The 20907-nt window shown below is 45.0% G+C and overlaps 1 protein-coding gene and 1 long non-coding RNA gene across 5 annotated transcripts in view; one reads left to right on the forward strand and one right to left on the reverse strand.

The window, feature by feature from the left end:
- The window catches only part of TENM4 (teneurin transmembrane protein 4), a 2704309-nt gene that overhangs the window by 1747861 nt on the left and 935541 nt on the right, over window positions 1-20907 (forward strand). The window lies entirely within an intron of this gene.
- On the reverse strand, window positions 10888-20735 carry LOC139084170 (uncharacterized). The gene is made up of 3 exons (XR_011541540.1): window positions 20437-20735; window positions 15841-15910; window positions 10888-11236 (listed from the first exon to the last, which is right to left on the reverse strand). It is a non-coding gene; the product is annotated as an uncharacterized lncRNA (long non-coding RNA).

The raw sequence follows: 20907 nt of genomic DNA on the forward strand, positions 1-20907 counted from the left end.
TCCTCGCTTACAGCTCTAATGGGATGTAAACTATTGGATACTGCACCTGGAAGGGGTTGTTATTATCCAGAGCAGCACTTATGAAAGGGTGTAAGGAGAATGCAAAAAGTAGGGTTCCCTAACCAAAGAAGGTTAAGAAATACTGAGTTAAACAGGTTTCTGACTGCACAACGTCTCCGTGCCTTTTTTTTTTTTTTAAAAGAATCTTTTTTTTTTTTAAAGATTTTATTTTTTCCTTTTTCTCCCCAAAGCCCCCCGGTACATAGTTGTGTATTCTTCGTTGTGGGTTCTTCTAGTTGTGGCATGTGGGACACTGCCTCAGCGTGGTCTGATGAGCAGTGCCATGTCCGCGCCCAGGATTCGAACCAACGAAACACTGGGCCGCCTGCAGCGGAGCTCGCGAACTTAACCACTCGGCCACGGGGCCAGCCCCAGCGTCTCCGTGCCTTTAATCTGCCAATACAAATTAGGAATCTCCAAGACTGGGATACAGTGTGCCATGTTTCCCAACAGTATTTGACCACTAAGCTTACGTTCTGAAGACCGTATCAAGGGCCCAGTGTTCGACAGCGTACGCTTTGGGAAACACTCGGCAGAGACGCTTCGAACGGCTTCCACAGCCCAGGGAACGGGAGATGGAACTGTCCCACCATCTTTCCTGGATGTAAGATGCAATAGGGAGAGGCAATTTAGTTGCATAAAGGATAGCTTTTAAGAGCAATTCCTTCTGGCAGCAAGAGGCAAAGAGGACGGGTACCAGGCTTTAAGAACCTGGAGCCAGACTGTAATGGCATAAAATGAAGGTATCGTTGGGAGGCCCGCTGTGCCCCAAACAATTACGGGAGGTTTCAGCTTAGAGGTGGCACCCCTGGGGCAGCTAAGAAGCAATGGATGTAAAGTGGCTGGATTTTCTTTCTTTCTTCTTCTTCCTTTTTTTTTCAATGCTTAACAGCAAGGAAAAAAATGTGAAAGTCAGAACTTTTTAAAGCTATGGCTTGGGATTGAAGGCCAGCCAAGAAAATGAGCAAATAAGCTCAGCATCTTCTATGCAGACAGGATCCCTCTGAAAACCATCGTACCCCAGGAACACACGTGGCTGGGGAGTGTGGACCCTGTCACAGCTCTGGACTTTTGCACAAGCTGTTTCCTCACCTGAAATGCCCTCCTCCCTCATTCAAGTGTTGGGGACCACCCCACCCCAATATTCTGTGTCATCTACTATTTGTTTTTAAATCAATCACTGTTATAAGACCAAGAAATCCCAATGTGTCCTCCTTCTCCTTTTGGCTCTGAATGCCTGCTCCACCAGCACAACCAAATAAATACACTGCACATGAATGTCAGGAGCAATGCACAATTTACTGAGGAGCCCACAAAGAAGACAGCGGAGAAAGTTTCTGTGGCATATCCACAGAAGACTGCTCAAAAGTTTTTTTGACATTTCGTTCTCCACTAGGCCCTCTCTGTGCCATGTCTTTTGACCCTTTTCTGTGGTATATAGCTTGGCTGGCACCTGTCTTTCATTCCCAGGTCTTAGAGATGAAAGGCAGGGCTAGAGGCAATGCAGACGAGTGGAAGGAGCTTAATTATTGAAGCCCGCACTTGAAGAGCCTAGTTCAAATCCTTGCTTTGCAACTTCCTAGTTGAGGGATCTTGGTGAAGTCACTTCACTTTTCCAAGACTCCATTTCCTTTTGGGGAAGATGAGGATGATAATACTATGTTGCATGGTTGTTTTGTGGATGGGAGAAGAGGAATATGAAATCCATAGTGTGGTGCCTGGCTCAGAGCAGGCACTCAGTGAATTGCAGGACTAATGATTCACAGAGAAATTGAGAAGTGTCTGAACCCAGATGGCGGCTATTAGAATGGGAAAGGAGAGACAGGTGCATGAGACATTATGTCTCAACATAGACTGGGGCTGCACTGGAGTGAAAGAAAGTGATGACAGTTCTCTGTTAAAGAGATTAAGTGCTTGGCCTTGCATGAAGCTCAGAGTGCCAGCCATGATGTGGCTTGACAGCTGAGCATCAGGGACGGCTGTGAAAATAAGCCAGGTGTCTCCCAGGGCCTGCCCTGGGGATAAAGGGCTGAATTAATTAATTAAAATAATAGTTGTAGATCTGCTTGATGTTCAGGCAGATAAATGACAGGGCCACCTAATTGGTGAATGTGGATGGGACTGCTAATAAATGGCTTTTTGATTGTAGGTTCTAAAACATCTTTTAACAAGTCATATTAATGAATTTTGTTTGTAGATACGTGTGTTTCATATGGCCTTATAGAGTGACTGCTGACGCATAAAGTTGACATCCCTTGCTCTAATTTTCAGCCTGGTCACAAGTGACAAAGAACAACATATTGCAATACTTGGCTCCTCCAGAAAGCAGAATAAGTCAGAAGGGTCTGAAGGCCTTGAGTGCTAGCCAGTACTTTGTACTAAAAAGATCTAGCCTTCAAGGTTGCACAAAGAAAGACCAAAATCTTAACTTTAACCCTCAAGAGTATGCGTTTGGCCTTGTTATTTAACTTCTCTGAGCCTCAGTTTTGTTCTCTATGTAATGGGTATGAAAATTCCTACCTCTCTTCGTTGTTCTGAGGCAGAATTAAGACAACATAAGGGAAAGTGGGTTCCTGGCACATGGTTGATGCTCAGTACGTGTCAATTCCCCTTCCTTAAAGACTGGATTTACATTACTGTGAGCTTTTATCCTGGGTAGAATGGGGAAGACAAGTGAAGACTCTTCAGAACCTTAGGATGGCTTCAGATATGGTTTGTGATTGTGAGTAGAAGTAGGATACAAAGAAACACAAGAATGCACACCAGGGACTCAAATGCCTCTTCAAGGCTTTGGTGAGTTGAGGTGTATGGCCATAATATGACAGTGGAAAGAGATTTAATGTTTAAAAAGAAGAAGAAGAAAGAAAGAGAAAACTCTCTTGAGAGGAGGGATTAAGGGCCTCAGAGTGTTAAGAAGCTGGACATCTACATAGTGTGGTGGAAGTGTGAGGCAGAGCAGTTGGGTTGTGGATAAAAGCAAAGAAACAGAAGTGATATTGTTGTGGGAATGTGCTGCTACTCGTACAGCATGCTCAGCTACAGGAAACCCTAACGCAGAACCCAGAACTGACGCAGGGTCGAGCCATAGCATAGCCCCCGGAAGTCTCTTGGATATTGGGACGACCACTGCCACACTTTTTTCCTGACTATTTTATACTTAAAAGTATGTGGTATACTCTTTATACCATAAGAATTGCTCAACCGGACCCTCTTCAGGGCTGAATGGTACTGAATCATTGATGGTGACACACACGCGACATGAGTTTTGGTAGAAACAAACTGCGCCATATTGGAGTCAAACTAGGTCAAGACTTCCAGCTTGAGCCCTCATGCATTCTTGACTTCAGGAAAGCAGACTTCCAGAACGTCAGAATGACTCCCACTCTCCTTGAAAACAGACTCAAGTTTTCAAAAGGGGGATTCCAACTGTACCATCCTTAGTGGCCCGATAAGGCAGAAAAGGCTGTGTGGTCACACAGAAAGCCAACCTGCTGAGCTAATGCTCTTGTAACTTTGGTGTCATGGAAGCAGCAGAGACTTCAGAGCTGGGCATGCCTGGGTTTGAATCTTAGTTAGACAAGCTCTGGCAATTTCTTTAAGCTTTCTGAGCCTGTTTCCTTAAGCATCAGAAAGAAACAATAGTACTTATATTGCAGTGTGGATATAGGGTTAAATGATATCATATATGCAAAACACATTACCCATCCCTGGGAAGATAGAAGCTGCCCAAGCTAAAACTTTGAGGCTCCTTCCCTTTGCTTTGTAGGTTTGTTTGGTGGGTAGATTGGAGGAAAGCCAGGGGCAAGGGGATGGATTTCAGAAGTGAGTCTGAAAATTTCCTCCTGCTCTGTGGACAAGATCATTGAGGGGCAGCACTTTATCCCAAAGAAGTGTCTGGAATGGTGGAAGTGACAGTCCATTTGGGGAGATTATTTTGGATGTATTAGAAGAGAAAGATTCTGGCAGAATTTTTCCCAGGACACCACTCTTGCTGCCCGCCTGCCGTGGTCCTGCCATGAAGGATAAAAGGAGGTTTGCGATGGGAAGATGCCAGCAGGACCAGAAGGACCCTCACTTGCTCATCAGAGAAAGTTTACAGGATGCCCAGATCTCTACTCTGACTGGCTCATCAGCCCCTCTTTTGAAGGTTTGGTTTCAACCACATTGTTCTGGCAGAGGAATGGCTCACTACATTTCGTATGATTTGCCAGTTCCTTTAAGAAACTGGAAAAGCCTTGGCACCTTAAGGCTACAAATGCAACCTGGAATCGTAGAGCCTATGTAAATTCTAGCCTGAAAATGCAAACCACGGGAGGAGGAGCCAGGAGCCCTGAGACCTAGTCCTAACTCTGCCAGCTTCTTAGCTCTGCGACCTTAAGCAAATGGCTGGAAATCTCTGGTCTTCAGTCTCCTCATCTGAAAGATGGGGGAAGGTGCAAGAGGAGTACCCATCTCAATTTAGACTGTTGTAAAAACCTTTTCAAATGCAAGAAATTATGAATTACCAGCATGGTGAAGTTGAAACACTAGCTAAAGTGTATTGAGTGACTACCACGTGCCAGAAATTATTCAAAGTTCATTATATTTTTAATTGTTCAATCTTTACCTCCCAGTGAAGTAGGTGTTTTTATAATTGCCATTTCACAGATGAGAAAACTAAAACACAAACATGGAGAGCTTACATAAATCACCCAGGGTCACAGAGCTGGTAGGTGCCAGAGCCAGAATTTGAACCCAGCCTGCTGGCTTTGGGGGCTGCAGGCTTTGCTGCTGGTCTGTGCTTTGGAGTTGAGCAGACCTGGTTGTTAACTGAAGTCCCCTCACTCACAGCCTGTTTTGCACAGGTCAAATCCTTTAACTGCTCTGGCCTCAATGGCCTCATTTACAAGGTAGCAACGCTATTTCCTACCTCACAGGTTGTTGCCAGCACTCAGTCAAGCTAGTATGTGTAGCAAAGTAAACGAATGAGAAATAAATTGATGTTATCATTCCTCTTTCCCACCCCAGGAAAGAGAGGCTGGCGATGTTTCTGTAAGTCTTGGCTTTCCTAAGAGTAGACAACAAATCAATGGAAAATAAACTTTAAAAAAAAAAAATGAATGAACGCAATAGTTATGGCTTATGATAAATCTTAGGAGGAGGTAACCAGAGTGATAATAGAGAAGAACCAGGGACATGAGTGGCGCTCGGTAAAGCCACAGTGTGGCAGGCATTGGAAGACCTCTGAGAAGGACTGAGACAGCTAGGAGCTGTGGAAAGATTTTATTTGAGAGAAATAAAGGGATGATGATGACATTTCTGTTGCCCAAGGGTGGTGGTGCAAAGTATCCCATGCATATTTTCTGCATATAATTAAGCACTGTGAATAGAACTTGGTAGGTCCTAAACAAATTTTCTTTCTTTCCCTCTCTCTGGTTATCATCTCCCATTATGTGGCAGTAGCCATGGGCGGGATGTGTCATTAAACCATTTTCCTTTCGTTTGGAAAAAAAATATTTCACAGTGATCAAATCAAAATCAACACTTAGGCTTCTCCCTTCCCACAAAAACAAAAAGAGAAGGATTTTAATTTTAACATGAAAATTTGATTAGCTGAATACGCAGCTTTGCCAGGGTCGATATCTACATTTCAAATACATTTACTGTCATTACTGAAAGAATCTCCACTTGGTGAACCATTAAGACAAAGCACTGAGTAAATTAGCTAAATCCTGCCTCGAGTAACCGCCCTGCAGGGCTGGTTGGAAAGGCTCTCTTCCTGCACGTGATGATTGTTAAAGGAATGTTTCTGGAAAATGACCCTTCTGGGAAGGAGACAGCTGCTAATCAGGAGAACGCTAAATAGAAGCAAGGAGAGGGAGAGCACAGGAAATCTGTTGGATGTGAGTAATCAGACTCGAAGGAGTCTCCTTTCTCTGTCACCAACCAGCTGTGTGACCACTTAGTTCACAAATATTTTTTGAGCACCTACTGTGTGCAAGGCAGTGTTCTAGGCACTGAGGATTCAGCAGTTAACAGATGACATAGATAAACCTCTGCCCACCTAGGGCTTGCCTTCAGGTGGTGAGAGATTGTTAGGGACTAAATGTGTCCTCCCAAAAGTCGTATTTGAAGCCCTGACCCTGATGGTATTTGGAGCTGGTGCCTCTGAGAGGTGAGTAGAGTTAGATGAGGTCGTGACGTGGGGCACTTGTGATGGGATTAGTGCCCTTGTAGGAAGAGACACCAGAGAGCTCTCTCTGTCTCTCTCGCTCGCTCGCTCTCTCGCTCTCTCTGCCATATAAAGACAAAGCAAGAAGGTGGCAGTCTGCCAGCCAGGAAGAGAGCCCTCACCAGAACTGGACCATGCTGGCACTCTGGTCTCAAGCTTCCAGCCTCCAGGACTGTGAGAAAATTCATTTCTGTAGTTTAAGCCACCCAGTCTAAGGTATGTTGTTATAGCAGCCCAAACTGACTAAGAGAAAGATAAACAATGAAGAAATGTTTGAAGTGTATAGTATGCCAGCTGGTGGGAAATACTATGGAGTAAAGAGGCAGAGACAGGAAATGCTGGCAGTGGATGGCAGGAGGGGAGGAACTGTGATTTTAAATATGGTGGCCAGGAGAGGTCTTCCTGAACAAAGCCCATGCATGTCACAGCATAGAAGGTAAAAGCACAAGCTTAATAATTTTTTTCAACTGTCAATCATAGGGTTCTAAATCCTAGCTCCACTCATTACCAGCTGGATAATATTAGGCCAATGCTTCTCAAACTACCTTGCGTATAGTAGGTGCTCAATACATCAAATTTCAGCATGCATCAGAATTACCTGGAGGGCTTTTCACACTCTTATATCTGGGTCCACCACCGGAATTTCTGATTCAATAGGTCTGGGGTCAGCTGGGGACTCTGCATTTCTCCCAAATTTCCAGCTGATGCTGATGCTGCAAGACTGGGGACCACACTTTGAGAAACATTGCAGTAGATAAGAGATGTCACTCATAATCTCAGCCTTTCAGCTGTAAACTGGACATGATAATGCCTACACCTCAAGGTAGTGTCAGTGCCAGACACACAGCTAGTTCTCAATAAAGGATGGCTGCTGATGCCGGCATTGTCATTCTTGTCAGCAAAGAGTCAGCTCTGTGGGCCTCAGTTTTCTCAACCGTAACATGAGGCCCTTCATTATGAGAGGTAGCTTTGTGCCTAGGCTCTGTGGAGGAGCCCCAGTCTGTCTCATGGGTTGAGGTCTCATAGAAAGGTCACTGGAGATGACACGTGAGCTGAGTCTCGATGGCTATCTGGGCACTAGCTGAGATGAATGGTGGAGAGGAGAAACTTGCAGAGGGCCTTCTGCACAGGGGGATGCATATATGCAGAGATGTGGCAGCAAGGAAAAGCTCTGCAGGTTCAGGGAGCCACTAACATATGATGCATGTAGAGGTCCATGGAGAGATGAAGAGTTTGACAACTGAAGTTTGGCAAAGCAGCGTGTTTTTACCCTGAAGCCATAAGAGACCAGTAAGGATGGAACATGGTTGTGGTCAGGTTTGGTTTGAGAGTGATTTCCTGGAATGGGGTAGAGAAAGGACTGAAACAGAAGAGCTGTGTCTGAGGGCTAGGAGAGCACGGCCACAGCTTATGGTAGGGAAGGTTGTACACTGTGCCAGAGTGCCTGGCAGGGAGAAAATGGGGCTCAAAAGCAATCCCACAGTTGGCTCACAAGCAGTTCTGGCATGGGGCTGGGTCTGCTCAGAGGAGAGTCAGCTCCTTCTAATGTGTCTGCCTGGATGGATGGCCATTTTCTCACTTGTACATGAACTAGCTGTGGAGGCTGGGCAGTTGTCCTCCTGCATTCGGGCTGCTAAAACAGAGTGCCGTAGATGGGTGGCTTATAAACAACTGAATGTATTTCTCACAATTCTGGAGGCTGGGAAGTCCAACCAAGTTCAAGTCACCGGCAGGTTTGGCGTCTGGCTAGAGCCCACTTCCTGGTTCATAGACAGTCGTCCTCTGGCTGTGTCCTCACATGGTGGAAGGAGGGGCGAGGGAGCTCTCTGGGGTCTCTTTTAAAGGGTACTAATCTCATTAATGAGGGCTCTGCCTTCATGATCTAATCACCTCCCAAAGGCCTCACCTCCAAATACATGTGAATCTTGAGGGGGGACACAAACTTTTAGTCAATAGCAGGGGTTGTTCCCCAAGAGAGGCTGGATTAATTCATTAGCAGTGGAAATTGAGAAGAGACACTTAGCTGAGGAAGATTTGTGAGTAGAAACGATTGGACCAACCTCTTTTTTTTAACAGATGAAGAGTCAAGGCCCAGAGAGGCTGAGTAGTAAAGGTGTTATCACACAGCTCACAAGTGACAGAGCCAGGATTAGAACTCATGCCCCTTGTTCTAAGTCTCAGATTCTTTCTACAAAGCCCAAACAACCTAACACAACTCCTCAGGAGGTTTGAGCCATGCTATTGATAATTCTCATTTTCTGAATCTTTTATAGGCTGCCACTGGGCTAGGTGCCGGGGCCAGGCGCTTTCCAGATATTATTTCACTTAATTCTCCCATCTGCACTTCAAGTTAAGCATTGACGCACTCCCCCACCCCCATAATTTTATAGCTGGGGAAGCAAAGGCAAAGAGATTAATTTTTCCAGCTTCACCCAGCTGCATTCATCATGTTTAGTAACAGAAGAGAACTCAAACCCTGGAGCCCGTGCTCCCTCCACTCACACCAAGCATTATCCAACGTGAATTTCTCCACAGACGGGGGAAGGGAGGACCGTAAATACTAGCTGTGCAGGGAACTTGAATTCCTTCAACTCGGAGCCTCGCTACACCTTGGTTATAAACACTATGAAGGAAGTGTCTCTTCATGGGTCCCTTCTGCCCATGTAACCGTGGCAGGCACAAAGCCTGGCAGGACACAGTTTTTGTTTGTCTCTTTGTTTCCGAGACACATTTTTAACTGTGTCTAGCATGTGACTGTGGAAGTGCGTTAAGATCTCTCTAAAATGGCACCAGACTAGCCTACGTGAAACAGCTTGCCCCTATCATTGAAAACCATGATCACGAAGGCCAACTGGAAAGGAAGAAGAAATCATGGTCCTACTGTGTGCCAGGTGCTGTAGTGAGACTGGTCATGGAATAAGAGAGACATAACCCCAGGCTTCGCTGCACTTCGTGTCGGGAAGGCACAGCCATCTTTAACAGGCAATTGTGAGAAATTATGCCATGTTGCAAACTCCCTAAGCCCAAGAGTCTTCATCTGCTTTGTTCACTGATACACAAGGGCAGAAGTGACCCGCGAGGAGAGGCTTCCTTACTGTGATGAACGAAGCTGAGTGAACGCAGAAAAACTAATCTCTCTGTGCCTTTGTTGGCTCAGAGTACTTGCTCAATAAACATTTGTTTTTTAAAATGAATGAATGGAAGAATAATGTGCAATCAGCGTTTCAAACGGGGACACACAGGAGGCATACGTATGAGAGCACAGAGCTGGAGCGTTAACCTAGTCTCCTTTGACATTAAATTGTATTTAGATGTCTTCAAGGCATGTACCATCTAAGGTCAGCTCTTGAAAACGCAGCAAATTAAAAAGAACCAACTCTGTGAAATGTGGTGTCAACTTCACAAGCTTGCATTCCATGCACACTCCAATTCTCCCACTTCCCAGAATATTCTAGACCCTTTTTGCCTCCATGCTTTCCATGTAAAGAGGCTCCTTACACCTCCTGGTATAAGTCTCCTGCATTTCCTGTCTTGGCAGTCTCAGATTTGTTCTTCCAGGCCCACCCCAAGTGGCACTTTCCCAGGGGAGCCGTCTCTGATTCCCACTGACCGCATTAGTTGTTTCCTCCTCTGGGTTTTCTCAGTGTCTCTCTATTGCTTTAGGTACATGGTATCCTAATCGACCTGTTCATATGCTTGTATCTCTCTATTCATCTCTGTACACCTGGTGGCTAGAAGCGAGCCTGCCAATAGAGATTGGCTGAATGGATGAGTGGATGGGTCAGTAGAGAAAGGGAGGAGTGAGTGGGCGAGTGGATAGATAGATGGATGAAGGCCTTGCTTTGTGACCAAAAGAGAGCCATGCTGCTATACCCAACATGCCTTGAACATTTGCCCAAGAAGGTTCTAGGTGTCCACGAGGTCAGATTGAGCCACTGCTAGTCCCACCTTGCCCAGCTCTCCTCCCAGCCCTCAACCTCCCCGCCCTCCCTCCTTTCCCCTCACCCTGTGCCAGTTCTGCTCCACTTTCGTGGCAGCTCCACCTGGCCCCAGAATTAATGCACAATACTGAGGCCCTGGGCCAAAAGAAACACTGACATCCCTTCCACCATGGAAGCAAGATCGTTTAAAGGGAGCCGGGGAGAAAAGGCTGCCGATACTGCCTCCCACTCCTGCGTGCCGCCCTGTGTCTCCTGAGTCCTCCCCAGGCAGAAGTTGATTAACTAGATAGCAAACTGGCTGCAGAGGAAAAGCCTTCTTCTTAAAGGCCTGGGAACTCGAGTGTTCTGAACATCCCTTGTTCTTCCCACACGCAGTGCATTTGACAGCAGTAGACCCAAATTAGTAGAAACACAAAAGATGTATCTTTGCAAAGACTTTTAGAAATCACTTCTAACATTTTGGGCTCTATCAAATGTATGTTCGTCTGCTCACTTTCAACAAATACTCAGTGGCCCCGACTAGGGGCTGAAAATACAGATACCAGCTTATCGTGTAGAGTCGACAGAGTGATCTAGCAATCATGATTAAAGCAAGACAGATTTACGTTCCCAGCACAGGAACACAGTAAATGTGTTGAATGAATTAATAAATTAATGAAGAGTAAACAAACCAAATGAAATTCTAATATCTTTCTACAGCATCAGAATACATTTACAATTTTCTCTCCCCTGACCAATAAAAGTTCTTTTCTTTGTGTAACACGTCCTGACCTCTTTACCGCAAGATGGCTTGAGGCTCCTTCCTCCTCTTTCCCACTGTCCTGGTGTGTTATTCCCATGGTTCTATCACCTTATTTTATAGCAAATGGTTGTTAACTTGTGTGACTATGAATTCCTTGAAAACAGGATGGCTTCATTCATCTGAGTATCTCCAGCTTCTTGCACAGGGCCTGGTCTAGAGAAGGCACTCAGAAGGTGTTGTTGAATTATTGTTGGATTTCATCATTTTACTCTCCTCAAGTGTCTGCAAGGGAGGGAAGTGCGTGTTATTATTCTGCTCATGGAAATGGAAATGCTAAGACACAAGCATCTCCAGTGACGATTCCACACAATTCCTTAGTGGTAGAACTGGAAGCAAAATCCTGGTTAGTCCTAAGGCTGCCCTCCAGAGGTGTCCAGGCCCTCCTCCTTCTCCGACCTGTGATCCCATCTCAGAACACAGCTCTTTTGTTCAGGACAGCTTGCTGATAGACCTTCTGAGATAGACAAACACAGATTCCTGAGCTTGCTTTGAAGTAGCCAGTGAGAGCAAAGTTGCTATGCATAAGAAAGTGACAAGATGTTTTGCTTTTCTCTTGGTGGTTGGGGAAGACAGGAATTGGGGGGTCTCTGGAACTAAAGGGAAAATTGAAGCAGGTGCGGAAGGAGGCTGGCTGCAAGGTACACTAATTCCAAGCAAACTGTCCAAGCAAAGTGAGCCAAACCTCTCCTCCCCAAACATGCTAGACACAGGTGCACACTGGATGCTCACCAGCTAAATGGAGCCTACGGACATATGTTGTTTAGGCACAGTGTTGGGAGATGCAACAGAATATCCAGATTTCAGGCTTGTCTTAAAAAATCAGAAGTTGTGACAACCCAGGTCTGCCTCATTGTAGCTGGGTAGTTGCTGCCATCTTTTGTCCCTATAGGGATTGCATTCTCTAGTTTGCCACAGTCCCCACCACTCCCTATTGTTCCTCATGCTACACTGGCCCCCTTGACTCATTTGCATTGTCTACCTGGCACATATAGGCCTTTGAATTTGCAACATCTGTACAGAAGAAAATAATGACCCCTGAAAGAACAAGACAGAGACTTTACTTCCTGCTTTCCCATGGAGAGCACATAGCCATGTGGCAAATGTTGTAACAACCTGTAAGATCAGAGAAGGGCAGAAAATTATTATCCTCATTTTAAGGTTGGTGAAACAGAGGCTCAAATGGGATAAATCTCATGACCTTGGTAACAAAGCAAGTGAATGGTAGACCCAGGATTCAAATCCTGGTTAATCTGATTGCAAACCCTGGACTCTGTCTGAACTACTCCTCTAAGCAGTGGCTAATTCCTCCTCCCCCAGCCCCTCCCTCACTCCTTTGATTCTGAACTTGAATGCTGGCCCAGAAGGTCTAACTCATTTGCATGTTAATTGAATGCAGTCTGAGAGAAGGGTCATTGGTTCCAGTGTACAGTCTAAAGTCACATTTTAAAAAATCCTAGATAAACCAATGTGTCACTTGTGGATTCTTCTTGGTCAAAGGAAGGAGAAGGAGAAATAATTAAGTTACCTGGGTGTTTGGACTTCAATGTTCAGATGACTAATTGTTAGCGGCAGGAAAGTGATCATCATGAAGGGGTAGGAGCTACACTTTAGGACATCAAAACCCCTGTTTGTTGCAGACATGACAAGGGATGTTATAACTAAAGAGGAGGATGTGTATAATTAAATGTCAAAACACATTTTGAAAAATGGTTTTTAACTCTTCAAATCTCCCTGCAGGATGAAAAAGAGAAATTGTCTAATAAGGCTGGTTCCGCCTCACAGGAAGCCACTAAGTCGTTGTGAACAACAGAGACCTGAGGAGGAGACAGCTCAGCTGTTGGCAGCAGGAGCTTTTCCCTCCATCAGATAATAATAGCTAAATGCAATGAGACCTTACCACGCAACCGACACTCAAATGCATGCTCTCATTTGATCTTCACCATCACCTTTCAAAATGTGCTTTACTCCCATTTCACAGATGAGGAAACTGAGGTTCAGAGAGATTTAGTGGCCTGCTATTTCCATTCCCTTCCCTCAACTCTCTGCGTTAGCCCATAGCCAGCTCCTTCTGACGCAGCTCGCATAAGTCATGGCAGGGGTGGTGGATACAGAAAGAGACAAAACTGTGAAGACTTCCATGGACCTGGGTTCAGATCCTGGCCCTCCAGTGGCAGAAGCTTGGGCAATTTAATCCAGCCTCTCTGGGATTCATCTTCGTCATCTACAGGACAGAAAGTTTGACTGGATTTTCAGGGTTCTTATGGAAATACAATGGCATAATATACGTGAGTTCTTGGCATACAGTAAGTACTCAAAAAGTGGTGTTGACTTCTCACTACTAATTTAAACTGGTTGCTTCCTGATTTTTCCTGAGAGTGAATGAGAAACTGTTCATTTCCTCTAATGGAATGAATGGCTTCATCCACATTAGTGTGCTCCCAGTCTTTGGCCAGCAGGACACCGTGGCCATGGCCAAGCCTGAGTGGCTTAAGGCCTGAGCCCTGGGCTGGGAGTCAGCTGGGTCCAGGTGTTGGCCCTACCTTTGCCACTTGGTAGCTGTGGGATATGGGTCAAGTTCTTTTACCTTTCAAAGCCTCAGTTTTTCAAATCATTAAGTGGGATTACTAACTACTCCACAGGGTGGTGGCAAAGATCGAATGAGATAAGACTCTTCAGTAAGAAATTGGGGGAACCTGTGAGCCCTAATGAAAGTTCATCTCTGAGACAGGGTTTTACCCTCTTTGAGAGAACGGGTAGCAGTAGTTCTCAAGCTTTTGAGAGTCACAAAAGCATTGTAAACCCAGTGACAGTCATGGACTCCCCAACCACACATATGAAATGCACATAAGGCATATGCATACCTCTTAAAGGGTTGATGTGCCCTTCCAAAACCCACTCATGACTCTCCAAGGGAACCCTTGGTTTGCCTCTGCTTCCTTCCCCTTATCATCTCCAAGCCTCCAAACCCCTTCCACAACCATAAAGGGTGGGGACTGGATAGTTCCCACTGTGACCACTGATGTTTATTTTGGGGACTTGCTGAGATGCAACCAGGAAGGTAGACAGACCAGCCACAGGTACACACCAGGCTAAGGGCCAGGGAGGGGGAGGTCAGGAGAGACAGTGAGCCCTAACCCAGCCTACAAAACACTCTTCCCTCCATCCTCTCCTTCAGGGGCATTGCACCCAAACAAGAGAAGACCTAGGAAGGGCTGGAGGCCAACGAGAGACTTGTCCACTAGGCCTCCAAAACACTTAGCAGAACTAGCGCGCTGAAGAGTTAGAGTTCTGGTGGATGTAGGAACAAATTAGGCTGTGAGTACTTCCCGGTTGAAAACTGTGGCTTCTTGCATGTGTGTGTATCACCAACATCCCTCACAAAGGTACACAGGGTCAGTGGGTGGAGGGATGACCTTCTAACGAGACGGAAAAGTCTCAGGATGTAGACTAGATTCAGGTATCAGAGAAGAGTTGGACAAGACATCCTTTGAGTCATACTGAGGTCCCAAAAGTTGTTCTAAGAGCTAGCTTTGTCAAAATTATCTGAGCCATGTTTAAAAAGAAAAACATGCATCTTGCCGGACCCCACCATGGATGCAGTGAATCAGAAGTTTCAGGATGGATCCTGGGAGAGTGTGTGTGTGTGTGTGTGTTTTGTGCTATATCTTTCCTAAGTAATTCTTATAGCCTGATTTGGGCACCACTTCTCTTCTTCCTTTGTGAGTTAGAGTAGAATCCTAAAGGGTTTGTCTCGTAGCGTGATTAATCTGAGTTCAAGTTCTGCCTCAGCTACTTAATAGCCGTGTGATTAAGGGCAGTTTACTTGAGGTAACGAAGCTACAGTGACCTCATCTATAAATGGAGGTAAAGACACAGGTGACCCCAGGGCACTGGGAGGGTTAAGTGAGATCCTGCACAGAAAACACCCAGCCTAGCACTAGGCACTAACTAAGCTTTCAGTAAATGTTAGGGGTTGCTGGTGGTGGCAGAGCTGGTAGTAGAGAATTGTTAAGGCATTCACAGTAACCGCGGGCAGTCAGCAAAGCAGGTGCTCGTACTTCCTATTTCAAAGATGAGAAAACTGATGCTCACCGTGGAGCAAAGACTCAGTGGTGGAGCCAGGATGTGAGCCTAGACATGCTAGCTGGCTCAAGAGCCCACACTCCTGGCCAGTGGTATTTGGTCTCCCGGTAGGAACAGCTTGCTGGTGTCTGGCAAGGAACTAGGACCACAACTCACCCAGGGCATAGCTCAGACTGCCCTGGAGTGTGATTTGGATCAGACATGGGGGGAGGAGGGACTGCTTTTCATGAAGGAGCCCCCTTCCCCCCCGGGGGCCTTGGAATGGACTCGGCTGCTCATGTTAAGTGGCATGCTGACACCACTTGGAGTAGGCAGACAGCTTTATTAGATGAAGGGTCAAATGCAATAAAATGCTTGGAGGCTTTTAAAAAAACATTAGAAACATTTACCATGACATTATTGACAATCTGGTTAATAAGCCGCCTGGACTAGAGTAATACTGCTGGGATCAGCGGCTTTTGCGCCCGTCTTGCCTTCCCCCCTCCTCCCTTGGGTTCCCAAAGTATTTGGCTGGTGCCTCCTACGGGCTGGTTATTATTCTGCCTCGTATTGGGAGTAATCTCTTCCAAGTTAAAGGCTTTTTCAAGGGCAGGAAGTAGTTCTTTTCAATCTCTGTATCTCCAACACTTAGCACATGTACTGGCAATTAATAGCACTAAATAATGAATTAACATAACTATTTCTTTTAAAAACTTACTTTTTTAACGTGTCTCTACAAATATTATGGTTCCATCCATTCTTACCTTCTCTTCCTGTTTTCTTCCTCCTCTCCACACTCACTCCAGAGGATCCATTTCTACTCTTTGGCTCACCCTAACAAAATAATCCAATGTAAGCATTCACAAAGTGAGTAAACTGCAACAGTTAAGTCCGCCTCCTCTGACATCATCTCTGACTTGTCCTTCCCCCTCCATCCCCAATGTCCCTGGCTTGGCTCAGCCCCTCATCCTGTTTCCTGTTGTCCTTCTTCCTGTAGTCTGAGTAAGCTCCCTTAAAAACATACCTGAATCTGTCTGAATCTTTCTGAGTTATGGGGTGATTACCTGCTCCCCACTCCCTGGAAGTCAGAGGGCATGCGTATTAGCAAAGGCCTTCTCCTGTTACAAGGAAGACTTGGGCTCATCCCTTTGGCCATGAAACAGTAATCATTTTATACATAATTTTAAATCCAAAGGTAGTACTAAGCTTACAATAATTTAGTTCACCGTAATGGTGACATGCCTGTGTCTCCCTGGGCCTCCCCGCTCTCATAGGTATAACAGGGTTAAAAATAGTGCCCACATCCCAAGTTGTCCTGAGGATCGAAAGCGATAAAACCATCACTGAAGAGAGCGGTGTGTTTTTCTAAGGAAAGCAGCTCTAGCTTTCTCTGCTTCCATGTTCACCATGCTGCCTCCTGGGTGCGGCTTGTTGAAAATGCAGCATTGCGTTCACCCGTATTGAGTGTCTAAGGGACAAAGCACTCTACTAGGTGAGAGGTGACAGCATTGCCTGCCCTCCAGCTACTCACCGTCTATAAAGGAGGAAAGCAACAATGTACGAAACTCTAATGGAAAGGGCAGAGTGGTCACTGCTTTGGAACTAGAAATGAGGGGTCATTTTAGGAAGATCCACGGTGCGACTCCAGATTGTGTTGTTTGTAACCCTTCACTCTCCCCGCCTGGGGGAGGATTATACTTCCCCAACTCCTTGATGGCAGATGTGGCCATGTGACTTATTTGGCCAAGGAAATGTTAGTGGAGGTGAATGTGCCACTTCTGAGTAGAAGCTCTGGGATCCAGTCTGTGATTCATCACATTCCCTTTTTCCTTCTGCCCTGATAACTGGCAATGGAGTCGAGCCACTGTTGACCTGCAATGGCTGTATAGAAGGAGTGAGGGGGATAAAAAACCTTTTCTATAGTCAGCGACTGAGAAATAGGAGTTGTCTGCTACTGCATCATAATCTATTCTATTCTGACAGACACAGAATAAAAGACAAAAGAATTCTAAAGGAGAAAAAGCCACTGAAACAAAGGCTTACAGGTGGCTGAGATATAGGGTCACATGCAATAAAGTTTTGCAGACTAAGAGTATACTGGAAACATAGTGGGGAAGTAAATTGTGTATGGGCAAAACGCATCCACAAGGAGTTTTGACCTCACTCTGTACTCAGTGAGGAGCCATCCAGTCACTTGAGCCAAGAGTGATAGGGTCAGGAATCCTTCCCCTAAGCCATAGAAAAGCATAGCCAGTGACCTTGCAATTGATCCACCAGCCAGAAGGACAGAGAGGGCTGCAAACTACGAAGTGTGTAAACATTATTGGCTTTGAAATTATTGGCAGGGTAGTTCATACGAATACACAGCAGCAGAGCCCAGCTTAAAACCTCAGCCCAAAGATATTTATGTGCATGCCCACAGTAGTCTAATTACTCTGTATCAAGTATCATGTATCAAAATACCCTTCAAGATGATAACAGGTTTAATTAAATGCACAGTGAAATCCACTTAAGATGAGCTAATTGGGTAGAACCTGATTTTCCTTCCCGCTGCGTCTGACAGACGTGAGGACATCCCAGGGAAAGAGCAGCACGGAAAGGGATGCTGAAGGAGGCAGGGGTCAGAAGCTGGGCCCTTAGGAGCCGCAGCAGGACTGAAGTTTCCCAAAGGCAGGAATGTGGAGCTGGGAGAGCCTGGCTACAAGCCCAGTGACAGCAGTCCTCTCCCACCCTAGAGGGTACATTAGTCCCAGTCTACTCTCACCCCTACTCTTCCCCAACTCAGTAAATGGCAACTTCAACCTTCTGCTACTCAAGACAAAGAAACTGGGGTCATCCTTGACTGCTCTTTCTTTACCTCACACCCTGCATCTGCTTCATTAACCAATCCCATTAGCCTGGTGTTCAAAGTACAGAACATTTCTGAACATTCCTCACTACTCCACCACTCCTGCCCTGGTTCAGGCCTCCATAATTTCTCACCTAGATGACTGAGACAGCCTCCCAGGCAGTCTCCTGGGCCTCCATCCCCCACGATCTATTCTCAACCCAGCAGCCGGAGTGATCCTTTTAAAGCATAAGTCAGATCAAGTCACTCCTCTACCCAAGGACCTCCAAGGGCTCACATCTCACTCACAATATAATCCAGCGAAGGTCCTTGCAATGGCTTACAAGGCTCTGTATTGTTTCCTCCAACACAAAGCAAATTCTAAAATGAAGGTGAAGGTTCTGACAGATGAGCTGCTTCCCTAGCTGAGACAAGTCCTAGATTCTGGACAAAGACTGTTCTGAACTGGGCTGCCGCCTGACACAGACATGGAAATGAGAGTCTTTGCTCTCAGTGAGTTTCCAGTTTTGTCGGCAGGAGAAACACATAAACTCAGATATTAGAGAACAGTGTGACCACTGGCGAGGTAGAGATAAGCATCAAGTTTAAAGGCAGTGCCAAGAAGCAGCACCTAATTTAACCTGTGGATGAAACAGTTTTGATAGCCATCAGTTTTATTTCAAGTTTATCCTTTTACCAGTAATATTCATTATGAACTACATAAAAAAACCAATAGATTTGTTTATTTTTTTTAGTTAATTCACGAGTAAGGTGTAATACCTGTCAGACATTTCAAGATCATACTCATGTCTATGTCGGCCCTATTGCATTTATAATCCAATAATTCTAACCTGTCTACACACTACATGTGCCAAGAATACACAACGGGGAACAGACAGTCTCTTCAACAAATGGTGTTGAGAAAACCTGACACTCGTATGCAAACGAATAAAATTAGACCCTTATCTCACACCATACACAAAAATCAACTCAAAATGGATGAAAGACTTAAACACAAGACCCAAAACCATAAAACTCCTAGGAAAAATCGTAGGGAAAAGGCTCCTTGACACTGGCCTTGGCAATGATTTTTTGGATGTGACACCAAAACTTCAGGCAAGAAAAGCAAAAATAAATAAGTGGGACTACATCAAACTGAAAAGCTTCTGTGCATCAAAGGAAACATCAACAAAATGAAAAGGCAACCTATGGATTGGGAGAAAACATTTGCAAACCATATATCTGATAAGGGGTTGGTACCCAAGGAATTCATACAACTCAATAGCAAAAAACAAGCAACCTGATTAAAAAATGGCAAAGGACCTAAGCAGACATTTTTCTAAAGAAGACATACACGTGGCCAAGAGGTACACGAAAAGGTACTCAACGTCGCTAATCGTCAGGAAAATGCAAATCAAACCACAATGAAATTTCACATCACACCTGTTAAAATGGTTATCATCCAAAAAGCAAGAAATACCAAGTATTGGTGAGGATGTGGAGAAAAGGGAACCCTTGTGCGCTGTCAGTGGGGATGCATATTGGTACAGCCACTAGGGAAAACAGTAGGAAGATTCCTCGAAAAACTAAAAATAAAACTACCAGATGATCCAGCAATCCCTCTTCTGGATATAAACTCGAATGAAATGAAATCAGTCCTTCAAAGAGATATCTGTGCTCCCATGTTCATTACAGCATTATCCATAAAAAAGAGATCCTACCATTTGCAACAACATGGATGAACCTGGGGGACATTACGCTAAGTGAAATGAGCCAGACACAGAAAGAAAATAAACTACACCATCTCACTTCTATGTAGTTCTGAAAAAGTCAAATATATAGAAGCAGAGAGTTGAACTGTGGTTACCAGGGGCAGGGAGGTGGGGAAACGGGGGGATGTTGGTCAAATGGTACACAGTTGCAGTTCTAGCCAATGAATAAGTCTAGAGATCGAATGGACAGCATAATGACCACAGTTAATAATACTGCACTGAATCCTGGAAAGTAGATTTGCAGTAGATTTCTACTTTCCTAAGAAAGTAGATTTCAAGTGCTCTCACCACAGAAAAAATTAACAATATTAATAATTATGTGACAAGATTGATATGTTAATTAGCTTGACTGTAGTAATCATTTCACTATGTATATCAAATCATTACATTGTCTACCTTAAATATATACAAATTTTATTTTAAAAAAATAATAAAATAATAAAAGTGAAACAAACCAAAACAAAAAACAGCAAGGGCGAAGTGTTGTAGCCCGAACATCAGGATTGAAATGCCCCGCAGTCCAAGTGTCCTGATAAATATCTCCTATAACAGGGCCTGGACGTGTCTGGCCAGAGAGTTGGGCAGGTTGTGCCACCAGCCCCACAGTTCAGCTGTGCCCTGGACTGCAGAAGAGGGAAATGTGACAGCCAAGCAAATTACAGGAAGCCAGTTACCCCAGAAACACTTGCAAGGGGACCCTGACCCCACTGCCACAGATATAAAAGATTGGCCTTGGTGCCCGCCACATCATAGATACTCACCAAGCAGCTCAGAGCTGCACAAAGAGGAGCTCCCTTCCCAGATTCCAGTTCCTCCCTAAAGGAGATAGAGGAGTCATGGCCTGCATCAGCATCACTTCATTCAACATAATGTAAAAACGTATAAATGTGGGAAACAAAAAAGGGCAGTCCACGGTCCAGCTGTCGCGGCTGTGCCTCTGACTGACAAGCACCTGTGGACACTGGCATGGAGGTAAAACAAAAGATCAGCAGGGCCCTCCACTTCCTCCCTTGGAGCTAAGTAAATGGCATACAAGCTTCATCACAGTCCTTGGAAAGTCAGAGACTGGATAAAAGTGGTGGTTTTGTCATCACATTTTTTTTTTTGAGCTTCTGCATAGTTTGTCATTAATTATAAATCTGTAAAGTTTGATAGAGATAACAAAAATGCTCACACACAGCAAAGGGAGAGGAAAATTTTTTTTAAACTTCCAATTCAGCAAACATGTCCTG

This window comes from Equus przewalskii, chromosome 6, assembly GCF_037783145.1.
Source record: "Equus przewalskii isolate Varuska chromosome 6, EquPr2, whole genome shotgun sequence".
Taxonomy (NCBI): domain Eukaryota; kingdom Metazoa; phylum Chordata; class Mammalia; order Perissodactyla; family Equidae; genus Equus; species Equus przewalskii.